Source organism: Varanus komodoensis, unplaced genomic scaffold, assembly GCF_004798865.1.
Source record: "Varanus komodoensis strain SLA01 unplaced genomic scaffold, ASM479886v1 scaffold4, whole genome shotgun sequence".
NCBI classification, from domain to species: domain Eukaryota; kingdom Metazoa; phylum Chordata; class Lepidosauria; order Squamata; family Varanidae; genus Varanus; species Varanus komodoensis.
The window spans coordinates 21,648,111-21,654,420 of record NW_025335941.1 but is presented as its reverse complement, the minus strand read 5'-3'; positions in this window follow the sequence as shown (position 1 = coordinate 21,654,420).

The window sequence follows — 6,310 nt, the reverse complement described above, 5'->3', positions numbered from 1 at the left end:
CTGGCCCTTCTTATGAGCCATATGCAAGTATTAATTGCATTAAAAAATAGAAATGTACATCCGAGTTACTATAGATCAAGGCTTCTGACAGCTTAAGGTAGGGGAAAGAGAAATTTTTTGGTTGATTCTAGAGACCATCTTATTTCTCTCTTGAGAAACCTATATGCGGGTCAAGAAGCAACAGTGAGAACTGGACACGGAACCACTGATTGGTTCAGAATTGAGAAAGGAGTTTGGCAAGGCTGTATATTGCCTATTTAATTTATATGCAGAGCACATCATGTGAAAGGCAGGACTAGATGAATCACCAGTTGTAATTAAGATTGCAGAAATATCAACAGCCTCAGATATGCAGATGATACCACTCTCATGGCAGAAAGTGAAGAGGAACTAAAGAGCCTCTTGATGCGGGTGAAGGAGGAGAGTGCAAAAGTTGGCTTGAAACTCAATATTAAGAAAACTACGATCATGGCATCCAGTCCTCTCACTACCTGGCAAATAGATGGGGAAGAAATGGAGGTAGTGGCAAATTTTATTTTTCTGGGCTCCAAGATCACCACAGACGGGGACTGCAGCCAAGAAATTAAAAGACGTTTGCTCCTTGGGAGGAAAGTTATGGCAAATCTAGACAGCATACTAAAAAGCAGAGACATCACCCTGCTGACAAAAGTGCGTATAGTCGAGGCTATGGTTTTCCCAGTTGCAATGTATGGCTGTGAAAGTTGGACCATAAGGAAGGCTGAGCACCAAAGAATTGAAGCCTTTGAATTGTGGTGCTGGAGAAGACTCCTGCGAGTCCCTTGGACTGCAAGGAGATCAAACCGATCAGTCCTAGAGGAGATCAACCTTGACTGCTCTTTAGAAGGCCAGATACTGAAGATGAAACTTTGGCCACCTAATGAGAAGGAAGGACTCACTGGAGAAGAGCCTAATGCTGGGAACAATTGACAGGAAAAGAAGAAGGGGATGGCAGAGGATGAGGTGGCTAGATGGAGTCATTGAAGCAGTCGGTGTGAGCTTAAGTGGACTCCGGGGGATGGTGGAGGACAGGAAGGCCTGGAGGAATGTTGTCCATGGGGTCACGATGGGTTGGACACGACTTCGCCACTAACATCAAAGAGTCAGAAATTTCTTGCCCACAGAAAATCATTAGAAATACATGAATCAGCAAATTGCCAAAGTTCTTCAAATTCCAGTTTGTCCAAAGTTGTCCAAAGTTCTTCAAATTCCAGTTTGAAGTTCATTCTGATATTCTGAGTCTGTGTCAAATTGTGAGTTTTGTTTTACTCTTTTCACATGAAAATCTGTGGCCGTATGTTTCCAAATGTATGTACCAATTGTTCATATCCTTGAAATGTGTGCATTCCTCTTCCATTGGTTGAAGCATCTTTGTACACATTTTTTTCAAAACATGCGTAGACATTTTTATAGACATTTTTCAAATGCATGCATTCTGTGGAGCACTTTTTTTTCCTTGATCATTAATCCTTGCAAACTTGGAAGTCTATGGGCTTTGGTTTCAGATTGCATTTGAGCCCATGCTGACTCTGGAGGATACAACCGGGATCACCTTTTATCAAAATTTCTCATACATCTCTACAAATAATTCAGTAATTCAGTAGTAGAGCCCAATCTACCTTCTCTAATCTTTCCATCTGCCCTGTCCTGATTTAAGCTGCTATGAATTTTTTGAAGATATTTGAATTTCAGTGCACTGATCATACATGATTCATGAACACACCCTTTAGACAATACCAATCAGTATACATTATGCATATTTATTTTAAATGCCCACACAAGCAATTACTGTCTTCTTACAGTGGGAAACCCAGGAATTATTACATTAAGGGCCATGTGGGGAGGTTAAAATTAAACATGCAAGTCTGCAGATACAGATTAATGAAATACCTAATTAAAAAGTCATGCTAAATAGTGAGTTCACAGGATTTTCATAGCTATATTTTAGGAAACCTAAAGTGCAATGTATTCATGCTGCAGGCAAAATATGTACCTTCTTCACCCAGAGCATCTTGCTTTCTGCCTTGCATTTTTTTTAAAAGTAATAATTTGTATTCTGCAAAGCACTGCTTCTTTTAGAAAATCTATCATGAAACAGAAATTGTGTGTTATGTTTATGGTCTTGTAGATAATGAGAAAGGCTACCGATGGAGCTTTATTTTTATAAAAAAAAAGATGGACTGAGTTTCTAAAGTTTCAATGGCACTGTAGTGTAGGCTTGTAAGTGATTATGGATTTTTTCCCTTCATTGGTCTCAGATTTGTATTTGATGTCAACATAATCTCTCTGCAAATCTCCAGTAGCCAGACTTGTTGACTGCCACACTGCAACTTAAATACCAGCATGGGCTTATTTGTGCCCTGTATCTCATCTCTTATCAGAACAGCTGCTGTCTCCAAGCTATTACCAATCTTCTTTCAGGAGATGGGTTAATTATCTCAACATTCACAAACTCTGCAGCCTTAAGTTACCCAGCTTTAATGTCAGATACCCATTTAAAAGCTTGTATCAGCATTTGGAACATTAGCAGGGTCAAGCCCAGCTCCCTGTTATTATTGGGTGTGGGGAACAATCTTTGAATGCCCTTTTCCTGATCATTGTGGTTGCGCCACTTTAGATATGGAGGAACAGAATGACACAAAATAAGAGTGGAAGAACTTTTTACTGGGACATTAAGAAAAAGCTCCTCTCTCTGAGCAATGCCTGCTGGCCAGGCTCAATTTGCACTCAGCATTCTTGTGCTGGAAGAGTACAAGGCCTAGTGGCAGGTTACACATGTGCGCACATGCACACATGATATCATTCATCAACAATTCATTAACAATTGATGACAAAGAAAAGATGGGTATCTTGTAGGGAAATTTAGTTAGGGTGTAGTAATTGATAAACGATCATAGTATTCACTGAATGTAACTCATAGAATGGGAAATATTCTTAAATTTTAAGAAAATTCAAATTCAAAGTATTTGTGTTAAAACTGTATAGGTTACCCAGCAAAATTCATTGGCACGACATTTGGGAGTAGAAATATTGAAATGTTTCTTTAGTGCATGCCAATGACCCAGTCACTGAAAGATTGGTGCAGCAAAAGGATGCATTTTTGCCTTACAGAATGGCTTTAATCATGTCTCCCACCAAGAACAACAATAATGAACAAGAAAGCAGCCTGTTAACAATCAGGTAGATTGAGTTTAATGTTTGTAATCATCTTCATTCCACAATTGTTTGTGGCATGTTGAGTCTGGGTGAATGGAATAATTTAAGGTGGTATCTTCTATGCTGTTTTGTTTACTGTAGATGTGAAAAGGCTGCCCCCTTCTGACATCACTGTTATTCTTTAAAATGGTTTTTTTTACCCTTTTTTTTTTTTTTTTGCAACTTATAATCATTTCGTTTAAATACCTAACTACCAGTATAGGCTTTCAGTGGAAGGAAACTAGTGAGGATAAATATTCATTTTTGTACAAGTGATACCTTTAATTTTGCTATGGAGCTGCCAATTCCAAACAATATTCAAAATAAAACCCATGTGCTGCTATGAAGAACAATGTGCTATACTGGATTAACCAATCTCATATGAACTGAGGAAGAACCCTGTTTGACCAAAGGAGTCCTATATAGTCTAGCAGCTGCTTTCCAACAGCGGTCATCCACATGTCTATGGGGAAGTCACAAGTAGGATATGCAGTCAACAGACCTGTCTCACTGTTGTTCCAGAGTGCCTGTGCATACAGCCTCTGATCTTGAAAGTTGTAGATATTCACTGTGACTGGTAGCAGTGATAGTTTTGTCCCCTGTGAATTTGTCTAATTTCCCCTTTAAAACAATTTAAGATGGTGGCCAAAGCACTTCCTGTGGAAACAAATACCATCATTTAACCATGATCTTTTGTCTTTCCTGAATCTCCTACTGCTGAGCTTCAATGGATGCTCCCAAGTTCTAGCATTACAGAGAGTGATATCTACCTCTCCACTTTTTCCACACATAGCATGCATCATTTGAATTCCTTGCAAGAGATCAAAATGGGAGATATAATGGGAAAGCCAGTGTGGTGTAGTGGTTAAGAGACTCAGAGGAACTGGGTTCTAGCCCCCGCTCAGCCATGGAGCCAACTGGGTGACTTTGGGTCAGTCACAGACTCTAAGCCCAACCTACCTCACAGGGTTGTTGTTGTGGGGATAAGATGGAGGAGGAGAATGATGTAAGCTGCCTTGAGCCCTTTGTAGGAAAAAGGCAGGATATAAATCGAAAAATAAATAAATAAATAAATGTCAATTATATTGATTATATAATATAATATTATACTAATAAATATTCCCACTCCTACCCTTTAAGTTTATTATTTGTTCTGTCCCCAACACTTTAAACAAGAAGCAAAGTGCATGAAGGAAGTGTCTATCTCTTGATGAGGCCATTGTATCATGCATATAGGCAAATTCTAAATTTTAAAAAGTATATTGAAAAACAAGCCAAAACAGCAGCAGGTTGATAAATAGACATTGACTTTTTCCCCAGCTAATCCAGAAAAAGGATTAGGTCAAAATATTAATGCAAACAGAAATCATTCCTTAGAGAATCTGTCAGGTTTATAAACAATGTGGCTTCAGAAAATTCTAATAATGGAAGAACAGTAATATTTTGGTGAGCATTTATTTGTGCAGAGTTTTTAAAGGTATATTTGAAATGGGCCTGAGTCAGCTTTATCCATTTATAGTAGGATGCAGCTCCATTCAGAATAAACCTATGAGCAAGGGAACTTGTGTGAAGAAGTACTTTCATGCACCTTTCCTAAATCTCTCACTAATCAACTGCATGGAGTAACCCTAAGTTCTAATATCACTGGAAAGGGATAAAAATGCCTCTCTCTCCACCTTCTCCACACCATACATCGTTTTAAACACCTCTATCATGTCTCCCATTAGTAATCTTTTTTCCAAGCTACATAGTCCCAGTTGTTGTAGCCATTCCTCATAGGAAAGTTGCTCCAGGCTTTTGAACATTTTCTTTCTCTGTACTTTTTCCAGCTAGTAATATTCTTTTCTGGGTAAGCCGACAAGAGATGTACACAATATTCGAAGTGCAGGTGCACCATGGAGTTGGATAAGCAGAGTGTGAACCTGGCAGTTCTATTTTCATTTCCATTCCTAATTATGCCTAACATGTAGTTTGCCTTTTCCACAGCAGCTGCTCACTGGGTTGACATTTACCTCGAACTGTCCATCACAAACCCAAGATCACTTTCTTAATCAATCACCGCTAACTCATCAGCCTATATTAGAAGCTGGAACTTTTTGCCCCGTATGCATTGCTCTCATTGAACTGCATTTACCATTGTGGGATATAAAAAATCAGTTGTGGGAGAAACTGACATTCACCATCCATATAGACAAGCACGCTAGAAGGTCATCTAGCTTTTCAGCTATACATGCTTGAGATAATATCTTGGCTTCTTTCCACATCTAAGTGATAAACATGACCCCCAGTGTTGAATTCATCTTCTTAGCTTATTTGCTTATACAAATATTTTCATCCCACTTTCCCCTTCCATAGGAGCCATGGAAGCCAGGAGTGATAGACAGATAGATCAATCAGTCCTTAAATACAAAACAAAATAGACAAATGAAACTATAATCCCATCATTTAAAGAACTAGGTAAAGACAACAATAATCAAAGACTACATGCAGCATCAAAAAGGGACTCCAGAAATGCTGGACTAACAATTATTTATATTATATTTTAAATCTGAGTAAGAACCAATGTCCTTTGTCTTAATCAGTTCAGGGTGTAATCTTACACCTGTTTAGACAGAAAAACTTCCCATACCTCCCAGCAATTGTCGGCTTTCCATGTTGACTGGGGAATGCTGAATTGTAGGACTTTTTTCTGCATGAATAAGCATGGAATTGTGCCTTAAGAAATTTAAACAGCAACAGAATCAAAAGAATTCAGTCACTAACACACATTATTTAGGAAGGTGCCACATATGAGATGTTTCCACAGAGAAAGCTTTCTTTCACATGACCACTAATCAAAGCTCCAGAGACAATGTCATGAGCATGAGGGCCACATCAGCTGACCTTAAGGGATGGAGAGATTCACATGGAAATAGACACAGTGGCATGAGAACCAGCATCTTAAACTGTCCTGAAAAAACATTTCCAAGAGGTTTCAATAGGCTGAGCTTTCATCAAGTTCATTATTCGAATGAGAGTGAGGCTGTGACTAGAACTGGGTGGTCAGAGCCTAATATGTTCCGATAAGTGGCACTTCTGACTGTCTTTGGATGAACTT